Genomic DNA, 11,578 nt, shown 5'->3' with positions numbered 1-11,578 from the left:
CAGCGCCCGCTCCACCGCCCGCCTCCCGCCGGCCCGGCCTCGTGGTCAGGGGCGGGGACGCGGAGCGGAGCCGTCGCCCGGGGCCCGGCGGAGCTCCGGAAGGGACGTTGCGCTCGGCGGCACCGCGTGGGCCGGTTCCCGCCGTTGGCGGGGCGAGGAGGTGACAGCAGAACCGAGGCGTGGGAGCGGCCCGAGAAGCGCGGAGCCCCGGGGTGACGCTCTCGTTCTGCCGGTGTGCTCGGGGGCGCAGCGCCGGGCGCGGAGCTCGGCCGTTCCCTCCGGTGCTGACTGAAGCTGTGCGCGTTCTGGGCATGGGAACCCATGTGGGCGCGGCAGAGCCCTCGTTGTGTTACATCGCAGCTTTTAAACTGAGAATTAAAGAACTGGAGTGAGTTCTGGGGCAGTGAGCTCCCTGAGAAGAGGTCTTCGTGTGGCGTGTTCCGTCTGCCTTGCAGAGTTCTTCAGACACTTGGGCGCGTGTTGCTGATCCTGATTCCTGATCTGCGGAAGGCTGTGCTCGATCTGTGAGGGCACGAAAAGAGCGAGATCAGTGAGCGGGCAGGAGCTGGATCCGCCGGGGCTGCAGGAACGGGCTGTTGTTCACGCCGCAGTGACGCGCGGTTGGCCGCGGAGCGGTTCCCCGCGGCTGAGGGAGGGCGTGCGGCCGCTGAGCCCCGGCCCTGCGCGGCCTCCCGCTCCGGGGGGCGGCTGGCCCTCGCTGCCCCTCCGCAGAAAGATTTCAGCTTTTGGAATCTTCCAGTTTGGTCACAAGCTTCTCTTAGTGTCCATACCCAAGATGGGCACAGTAGAAAAGTTGGGTTTTTTTTCACTCAACACGTATCTCTAGTGGAGGCCGCAAAAGGAGAAGTTTACACGCCAGATACATTTCTTAACTTTTTTTTTTCTTTTTTTCCCTAGTATTGTGCTTGGTACTGGGAGGAAAATCCATTGCAATTTATGGATTGGTAATCCAAATGAGATTTCCTTATTTAGCAGCCTCTTTCCAGAAGGATCCACCTTTATGTAGGTCGGGAAGTGAATAAAGGCCGGGACCAGGCGTACGTCACAGCAAGTGATTTTGCAAACTGTGTGTGAGGAAAGTTCTGTGTTTGGTGTCCTTTTGCCCTTTTGTTAAACGGAGATCATTTAACAAAATCCCACTAAATGGGATGTCTTGGTCTAGCCGTTAAACACTCTTGTATATGTAAATAGGTAAAATTCTACAGGACTTCTCAGGATTTGTGGTTGTAGATTTATCAGTAAAGATCCAAACCAAAAATATGAAATTCATACCTAGACAAAATGAGATTGCTGCATAGCTGACACAAGCTAAATGATGCAGCACTTTTCAGGGCAACAAATGCCCGGTTTTGCTATTTAAAGGAGAAATGTGAGTGTTTTGCCTTTTGCCATTCTGCATCTAAGACTGAAAGGTTAGCAGGAGCTGTGACACAGAGCAAATGGAGGAAAACATTTCATTTATTCTTGCCTAAACTTCCTTTTTCCTTTATTTGTGAACCCAACGGGGTAGTAACTGTGAATAACTAACACACAGTGAAATGGATTTTAAATGTTGGCATTCATTGTGCAATGTGTCCTCTGACCAGGGTGTGGGGATATGCCCAAGTACTTGAAGAGAACATTATATGCCCACTATAATTTTATACAAGGAAAAGTCACTTGGTATAACTGGCTTAACACATTAAATTAAAAATATATAAAGCATAAAACAACACAGTGTTGCACAAATCTCAACATCCTTCTGCAATAGACATAGCTATTTTATTTTAAAGAATTATATTAATCCTAACATCAGATTACTGTAAATTGAATAATTCAAGTATGTCTTCAAATAATGTACAAGCCATATTTTTATTCCACATATGAAAAATGTGTATTTTATGATTGGCTTTTTGCAAGTATTAAAATGAATATTGTATTATGCTAGAAAGTTATGCTATATTAATTTTCTTAAGTGGTGTATTAGTTATAGGTTATAACATAATGTTAAAATAGAAACTATGCTATGCAAGATATTTGTTTACGAAAAGACTCGCACCAGATAGGAGCCACAGGACACCTAAATCTTTCAGAGAAAGGGAATTTATTGCTCCCTTATCAGCAGAAAACTAACTTCTTCCCACCTCGCTCAGACTAGAAGATGGCATGAGGATTAAGAGGAAGAAGTTGACAGTGACCAGACAGAATCCTGTGTTTGAATGGAATTTATGCATCATGTATGAGATGTATGAATACGCAACAGGCAATTGTTTTTAAGGGTTAATCCTCTGTTAACAAGGGTCCTTTTTCGGGCTCGTGTTGCCCTGAAAAAGGTACCCGGACGTCCGCATCTCTTTGTTTTTATTGTCTCATATTGTCCTAATCTCAAATGTTCAAATTTTATTATTCTAATTATATTACTATTTTTATAACTATTTTATTACTATTAAACTTTTAAAATTTTCAAAAACAAGTGATCGGCGTTTTTCACACGCATATCATATATCTTAGCAAATTTGCTTTTTTTTGTGCCAGAGAAGCAATAGAAGCAATATCCTCCCTACCATGCCTTAGTGCCTTGTGGGATCCCCTTCCTGGGGCTGAAGGCCCACAGGCAGTGGGGCAGAGGAGGTGTGCTGTGTGCCCCAGCACTGCCTGGGCTCCCTGCCACGCAGAACAAGCCATCCTGAGCCTGCCACAGTGGCCTTCTGCAGGTGCAGTGCTCAGGGGAACTGTGAGGTGCTCGTGCCTCAAAATTCCCCATGTCCATTCTAGTACCTGCAAAAAAACCCTCAGGGATGCAAAGTCCAGTGAAAGCAAGAAATGTAAATCTGCTTAACTTCAGGGAAGGAATTTATTTCCTTGTAAGTGCCTTAGCCCTGAGGGTTTCCTATTACCATTGCACAGTCTTCTTATTGATGGTCACAACAAGCAAGAAACTATTTTCAGTTCCCCTGCCATAATTAAAATAGCAATGCTTTCCTACTGCCTGGTGATAGCTGTCAGCACAATTGTGGTTTTTAAATTGTACCCCAATTAATCCCCCACTGAGATAATACAAAAATGGGAAAAAAATCATATCTAGGCTTAACTAATACGTCCTTTATGCTTAATTACTAGAAAACATCTTTCAGTTAATATACATGTTTCTAGTATAAAACATAATATAGACTTAATATATAATATACATATATTTTGGCTACAGTGTTACGGCATAAAGCTTTCTGTATAATTAATAACAGAGACACACTCTGCTCTCTGCCTCCATTTTCTCCTGGCAACAGCCAGGACATACTTTATAAACTTCAATTCCACATTTCAAACCCCTTTGCTTTATTCTTTGATGTGTCACACACTACAGAAAATAGAAATGGGTGTCCAGAACAGCTGATAACATGAAATTTGAGATGTCTGCATTTTGCTGTGAGAAATTACCTACCTTTGTGTGAAGCCTTTGTGTAGAATATTCTTGATTAGAACAAAGAAAAGGCTTTAGAATGCAAATAGGCTTGCAAACAAGGGATGGTCATACCCTTTTGTGCCATTTCAGTTTCACATTTCATCCTCAGATTCTTCACAGGATCCATGCAGAGAGCTCCCATACACAGAGTATGTGTTTTATGTATGGCTCATGGCTCTGCCATGGCTCAGTGTGTTGTAGTTCTCTCTGCCCACCCTGCTCACAAACAGTTCTGGTTAGCTCAAATGCAAATGTGCTGACCAGGAAGACCAATCATTTATTAACTGATGGCAACATGCTGAAACCAACTGAACAGTTTTTTACCTGTTTGTGAACATAAATCACTATAAAAATACTCAACTGACAACATTGCAATTCCTGTGGTTAACCCAAGGCATCTGATAAAAGGAGCTGGTTAAGGGAAAACTGAGGAGACACCTTCAAATTAAGATAAGCAAAACCAAAAACCTGCAACCCCCCCACTCCCCTCATCCTCTCAGGCCACAAACTATAGCCAAAGGAAAGCTATTCATAGGATGATGAATGCAAAGAAAATGAAAAGGCAGTGAAGGGTGAGGCTGAGCCCTGGACATGAAGTCTATAATGAAGCAAACAAGCTGACTTTTGTGTTAGGGATGAAGCTCTTGCATTCACAAAGCGTTGTGTGGATCCAGTGTCCCCATCCCACACAAGCTGGCACTGAGTGACTCCCCTGTGCCCTGGCAGTATGGCAGCAGCCACACAAGTGCTGAGGCACCTGCAGGTTGGGGCTGAAGATGCTGAACATTTCTGAGCATCCTACACAGAGTGTTGGGAGTGCAGCCCCTTCCCACATGTGGCATATTTTCTTCCTATTGAAGTGATGTTTCACACTATTTCATGTATTTTTTCCTGTTATAAATAGATCAGCAGGCCCGGTGCTAACTGAGCACAAAAATTCCCATTACATGGGTTTTTTTGGTTTAAGAGATGGATGCTGAAACACCAGTTCCCATGTCATTAAACTGGGCTTTGGGTCAGGCCAAAAGTGACCTTTGATTTTTAAGATGCAATCCTTCAGGAACACAATATCAATAATTGAGCGGGCTGTGTCCTGCAGAGACCGATTTGGTAACACGCTGAACCTCAGCTTATAAAATAGCTGCAAGTGGTGCCACATGCTGCTGGTTCTGACATGACACTGTGCCTCTGCACGGCAGCATGATGAAGCACCCTAAAATTAGCCTTCTTACTATTTCGTAAAGAGCAGGCAGAAAGGTAGCAGCCTGCACTGAGGAGAACAAAGAGGCACAGGAGAGGACCAGAAGTGAGGCTCACACACAGCCTGGTCACAGCACTTCATGGTGAGCACTCTTGGCTTCTTTGCAAATTTCCATGTGGGATTGTTCAGGGTAATGGCTTATCCCAAGCGCAGGCTGACCTGATCGTAAAGAAAGAAAGAAAGGTGCTCATGTAAACAGAGGTGGGGAGGAGGGACCTGTTCTTTCAGGGGGATTGGGATTCAGCAGAAGGGAAAACTAACGGTGAAAATTACATGGATGGTCTCTTTTAAGGGTGTGGTGGGAACTGGCATTAAATTCACAAAACCAAGTTTGTTGTTACTGGAATATAACTGTGAGTGGAAATAAAAATGGGCTGATACGAAAATCAGAAACAGCATGAAGAAGTCCCTTTCTATTGAGCCAGACTGATTTTGTCCTGTTACTCCGTTCTATCTCTACCCCACTTACTGCACATTAAAGTCCTTCGCTTTACGAGGAGTAAGATTTGAGAGCAAAAAAAGAAAAATCCAACTTCCAGGCAGTAGGAAGATAGGGGTGTGGACGGTGGAGGAAAAGAAACATTTGAATATGTTCAGAGGGCACAAGAGGCATGCCATGAAAGGGATGTGAGCAGTGACTGCTAGGAGGGAAGGGGCACAACAGAGGACCCCCCCAGCAGCTGGGTGGGACAGCCTGTGGCCTCGTGCCTAAACAATTGTCAGTACATGCTGTTTTCTCTATTCCTGTAGTAGCACTCTGCAAAGAATAGCTGGGAAGAAAATAACACTGAGGCATAAACTGTGCCTGGTACATTCAAGCTACATACAGCTGTTTCTGCTATTAGTTATCACTCAGAAATATGGGACTGTTTTGCAACACAGGTATTTTTGTTCAGTAAAGATGATTGGACAGTACTCTGCAGCTTTTGTTATTTAATTTGGGACAATATTTACAATTTCACATGTATTACCAAAAGCCAGAGAAGCAGGATTCTATAAGATCTCTTTTGTGCTGTAAGCAACCAACAGATATTTGGTGAAGCGAAGACTGAAATGTGTCAAAGTGGGAGTGAATCTGTGACATTTGTATCAACTACATCAAGTACAGGACATCTCTGTTCATCAAGGGGATAAAATATTCACAGTGGTCAAAGAGTCTTGGACAGGTTGAAAGCTAAATTTCTCTCGCAGATGTTGTTAAGAAGTTCCACAGAAATTGTATGTGAGCAATCAGAGCTTGGAGTCCTTGAAGGATTATAACTCTTAATTTTCTGTAATGTAAGTCTCAACCTTGGTATTAGAATTAAAAAAAATTTTGGAGATAGAAAGTGAGCTGCATGATCTGAGCAATCAAAACCTCATAACTGTCTGAAAAATGGAATCACTGCTGCTCCCTACACACAATTCCTTTGTAGAGAAACCCAGTGACTCCTCATGTTCCCAGAGGTCTCCTAAGTCAATATTTACTTTATTTAGGAAAGAAAAATTGCCACAAATTAGTAATCTTTTGTTTCTGTTTACTGACACTGGAGTGGTGCAAAGTGCTGCCAATTTTGTTGTTGATTTTTTTAGTATGAGTGATTTGGATGCTCCTATTTCACTGCAGAAGGCTTTGGGTCAATGTTTTTGGGATAATGTTTCCTTGTTTATTTGGTCTACCAGCACAGAACAAACTGCTTCCATTTAGAACTTCAAGCTTGAAAGGGGAAGCCAGAGCAACTGTATATCGTTTGGAAGCAGAAACAGTAGAGCAGCCGCTTGTGCCAAGCCTCCATTGCATTTAGCTGTGCCTTTTTCTTGGACAGGGAAGGAGGTAGCAGTGATTCATCACCTATGTCTGCCTGATGAAGGCTTTCTTGTCATTCTTGTCAGCAAGTCTCCAGGACACCACTAAATATGATCACTGGTCCCAGTCAGAAATTATCATTTCAGAGGCACTGGATACTCCCCACTTTACACAAACATATTTGTTTTTATAGGAAATAATACAGAGATCTTTTCAGCTCCTGGGCAAGGTTCTAGAGCAGCAACATTATTCCTAGAATTCACAGAATGAATTTGAGAGAAGCCCTGGAGATTTAAGTGAGATTGTTCCTGAGACTGTCTCAGGAAAAGACAGAGCATTTCAAGAGGATCCGACTGGCACAGCAGCTTCTGCTCACCCCATGGCCCAGTGCAGACACCCCAAAGCAGGCAGATTACAGGAGAGTCAGCTTGCAACACCAATCTCCCCAGAAAACAGTTACACATCGTATTTTAGCCAATAGACTTGTCAAAAAATATTGTGTCCAAATGTGAGATAACTTCTGCAAATACAAACAATTCAATACAAACACTATTAGGTGCTTCTAGCTTGTAGCAAATTCAGCCAGGCAAACTGGCTTTTTAAGAGACAGTATCAATATTATCAATTAAATTCCTTTGATTATAACTTCTTTTCTTTTTTTCTTTTTTTAATAAAATGAAGGAAAGGAATGCTTATTTGTCTCATGAACAAGTGGTTGCTTTGTTGCAAGCAGGAATTGGATTAAAAATCACTTTTTTGAGAGGCAAATTATGTGGTCTTTATAATTTTTCCTGACCTCTTGTTGAAGTTTGAGGTTCTAAATAGTTCATCACCATGATAAACCTGTTTGTGTTGTGTTCTGTGTTTATAATAACCATAAGCATTAAAATAGTCTGTTCATAACTATAATAGTCCTGCAGAATTATAATAGGCAAGAACCTAGAAATGTTCCATTTATAGCCATTACAAACACTTGTAATTTCCAGTGTGTTGTATCAGTAATGACCCCGCAAGAATCCAGTATTTGGAATTAAAATGTCTGGACATTTTCAAGTCAAATTGTGTTATCTTTTGGCAAAGTTTTAGTTTAGGATAGTTAATAACAACACATACAGTTTTAAAATCTTCATTTTTGAAACTTCCCACACCAATCGTTTTACAGCTGACTTTGACTGGATACAGAACTATTTGCCCAAGTAACAGAAAAACAGATTCTGTTATTATAATGATTTCTGATGTTTTCTTAAAAACCCACAGAAAGTTAGAAGAAATACCATTTGACAAGTGGAATTAAATGGATTTAAAAACATAATTTAAGTATATATATTTTGAAATTAAATTTAAAAGCTCAAGGATTATCAAATAAATTTATGTTTATAGCTATATTTCAAGAAGCTTAAATTTTTTAAAATTAATTTTTGATAAATTAAAGATTCAAATAGCATGCTTGACTTTGCTATAACTTCTTTGGACATATATTGATCAACATAAAGAGAACAAAACTAGAGACTAGTAATATATTCCTTATCAAATATTTTCTGATGTAAATCTTTGGCTTCCTCAAATCCTGCATCTTAGGATCTAGACCAGGGAGAGCTTCACATCTCTGCAGAAGATCCAAAGATTTTCTCTTGTGTCTCAGAAATAGACACCAAGTATTTCAGGATCAGGAGGCATTCGGTATGTGTGGAGTTTCTTTCCTGAGTTTTCCAAGTCCAGGAAACAATCCTGTTTGGAGCCCTGTTACCCCTCCGTAGTAATTCCAATGACACAACTGAAAGGAGCCCGTGGGAGCACACAGAAAGTCACTGCACCTGCAAGAGACTGTCCTCAGAGTGCTCATTTTGGGACTCAGATTGTCCACTGGCTCTTGGATTTTCAACTTTATCATCTTGATTGCAGCTGGGAAAACTGGAAGTTCTCCCTGCTGAGCCCTTTCTCTTCACCTGCCTCAGCCACTCATTTTCCCTGCTTCCCTTTCCTCTGAGTCAAACCCTGAGACAGGTCAATTATTTCTCTGTGGAAGTCAATGGCCAGTGTAAACTAACTGAGCCTGTATGGTTTGGTGTGACAGCTCAGAACCCCACAACTGGGTCTATCAATATGAAACCCCACGTTTCTACTCCTTGCATTTCACATGAATTCTATCCAGCACTGCATGACAGCAGCAGTTCTGCTCCCTTCCACTCCAGCCCCCACTTATACTTCTCTATTCCCTCCAACATTTTAAATCCTTTTCAGCAGAAAAATGCACAACAAATCCACTCCACACAGGAGGAATAGCTTTCATACCCACAGGTTATAAACATTATGATTGAGACTTTCTGAACTATGTGCCTTCAAAATGTGTACTGTCGTTTTCAATAAATGGTGAGTAAAGATTTAGGTGACTACCTCCAGTCATTTTAACATAAATGCCTGGCCAATGTGAAGGTCAACACCTCAAATGGGAATATACAAGTAGATCTACACAGGCAAGTTCTAAGATTTTTCAACAAAAATGTAATAAAATTTAAAGCTTATCTTTTTAACTATTTAATCAAAATATAGTCTTGGTCTTCATATCCTTTGACTTTCCCAACTAGTAAATATTTCTTCATAAAATAGATGTTTTCTTGATTTACTGTGTTGTCCTGATTTAACATTAAGAGCATTACATTTAAAATTTGGTTCAAGTGTTGAATTTCCACAGACCCACATCACCAATTAAGCATGGCAGAAAGGTTTTGTTGTTCTTTAAAAGGCATTTGCTAATCAGATTAAATGAAAAACACTTACCATATTTGTGTTTTCTTTCTAAGTATCACGGTTTGAAGTCTTCCAATATTCTTCCTTTTCTAAAGCAAAAGAAAAAAGTGAGACATTTAAAAAAGGATTTCCAAAGGCACCCTGGCCAGAAAGAGAATTCCTTTCTATAACTGGTGGCATAGCACAAAGCATTAATATATATCACTGATGTACCAGTTGATCTAAACTTGGCTTGTTATATGCATGGTTTATCAGATCACAATGTATTTTAAACCCTCTGATAGATCTTTTGACTCCTTCTGTTGAGTAAATAATGTTTTGACTCGTATAAAATTAGATGGTTCTGGAGACTGTCAACTGAGTAAGTAGAACCACTGGCCTGGCAACGTATTAATTGATATTTCTGATTGCAAGGTGACTTAGTTGAAATAAATTAGAGGTCTTATTTAAGGTCCTAAAAGAAAAGGCATAGCCTCCTCTTTCTTTCTTTCTTTCTTTCTTTCTTTCTTTCTTTCGTCTTTCATTCTGTCTTTCCTTCTTTCTTTCTTTTTCTTATCCTCACTCTTTCTCTGTCTTATATATGTGTGAAAAAGTCACAAATGGCTTTGGCACAGCTGACCATCTGCTTGACTAGTCAGAATGGCCAGTACCTCACACTGTTGTTGCTCTGAGGGAATTTTCTGGGTCATGGTCATGTAAGTGAGCTTACATTACCTGAATGCTATTTGTTCTTCAGCTAAACAGAATTATTCTGATACTGATGGTGTTTCATGAGCTGGTACTAAGAATTTCCTTTAATCCTCCTCTCTGTGGCTTCTGAAAGTTTGCTTGTGTTTTGACATAAAAGACTTTTTAAAAAAATTAAATCTACCAAATCTGTCAGTAGAGTTGTACCCCCAAAACCCCCTGGCGTTCCGAAGCTTCATCAGTATCTATAGATAACATTTTGCAGCGCATCGTCATACACATTTTTACGGTTGACGTTATAATGCGAGTGAGTTTAGTGTTACAATGCGACATTTAAAGAGGGAAGGTGACTCAGTGGCCCGGGGGAAGGCGTTCCAGACCGATGAGGCAGCGCAAGGGACACGGTGCCAGAGTCACCGGGAGGGGCGGCAAGCTGATCCCGGGTGGGCACGGAGAGGTGACACACTGCAGGGAAAACTGCAACTCCAGCACCTCATGGGGCCAGGCTGGCCATGATACTTGATGTTTTCATGTCAAAATCACCCTGTTTTAATCCGGAGGAGGGAAATGTTCAAAGCCCGAGGAGCTGTGCGGGGAGGGCCGGCTGTGCAGGGAGCCCTGGGCAGCACGGGGCACAGCCCCAGCGCCCCGGCCAGCCCTGGCTCGGTGTGCTGGCACTGCCACGCTCCCCTGCTGCCCCCGTGTGCCGGGAGGAGCGGCTCCCTGCAGGTCTGGGGACAGCTCTGTCCCCTGCTGCACCGCTGCCACACGCCACACACAGGCTTTCCTCTCTCCTGTCACATTCTAGCAAACTGGTATCATGCCATCACCTAAGCCACGCATTTCTATGCAATCTACCTGAGCAAGCTCTTGTCTCCAGCCAGCTCTTCTGGCCACCTCAGTGAACAATCAGTCATTGCTGCTCTGCAGTCTGTTTATCTGAGGTTTACCTAGCTGAGGTGGTCCCACGTCTGCAGGTTCAGAGAGGAGCTGTCATGCTACTACTGATAAACACTGAAACTCTCATCTGAATGTGCCTGGAAAGCAAGAGGTCTCAAGAAATTATTTTTAAAATGTAGACTGTCCATGAATGCTCTCTCCTTATTTCCATCTACCAACAATTTAAGACGTTCTAATTAGGAGTGTATCTTGTGAAGTACAATTTTGACAACTGAGTTATTGAAGGTTTTGTCCTATTAAACATCTGATAGAGCTGGTATTTTGTACAGTTTTGCTTGTCTAGAACAGGTTCAAAACACCAGCCATTCTCATTCTGGGTTTGGGTTCTCTAAAATCCTAAGGGTTCTGATCTACACTGCCACACCTGAGCAGCCTCAGCCTCCTGCCACCTCCTGCCACCTCCTGCTCAGCTCTCTGGGGTGCATTTGCTGCGGCCTCATGGCCTCTAACACAGACCAAACAACACTGGAAAGACACTACCCCAAGCAGAAAAAAGATACTGAAGCTAGCTATATTTTATATATAGGGTTTTTAGTTCAGACAGAAGCCAAGATTCTTTGAGCTCATTTTCCTCATTACTATGCAACTCACATTAATCAGGTTTCCACAAATAATTGCCATACTTTGTTTTGTTCTTTTATGTTAAAACCACTTGCAAATAGACTCTCAGTAAAAT

The 11,578-nt window shown here is 42.0% G+C and overlaps 1 protein-coding gene across 2 annotated transcripts in view; it reads left to right on the top strand.

Moving 5' to 3' along the window:
- Window positions 1–44: 44 nt before the first annotated feature.
- MYPN (myopalladin) overlaps window positions 45–11,578 on the top strand; it is a 76,207-nt gene continuing 64,673 nt past the window's right edge. The window contains exon 1 of one of the 2 annotated variants that reach the window (XM_039696225.1): window positions 45–4,803. The gene's annotated coding sequence lies outside the window, so the exon portion shown is untranslated. The remainder of the gene's footprint in view (window positions 4,804–11,578) is intronic. The other variant, XM_039696228.1, reaches the window with a different exon arrangement.

This window comes from Passer montanus, unplaced genomic scaffold (genome assembly GCF_014805655.1).
Source record: "Passer montanus isolate IOZ18808 unplaced genomic scaffold, ASM1480565v1 scaffold96, whole genome shotgun sequence".
Classification (NCBI taxonomy): domain Eukaryota; kingdom Metazoa; phylum Chordata; class Aves; order Passeriformes; family Passeridae; genus Passer; species Passer montanus.
This window is presented reverse-complemented; position numbering and strand designations above follow the sequence as displayed.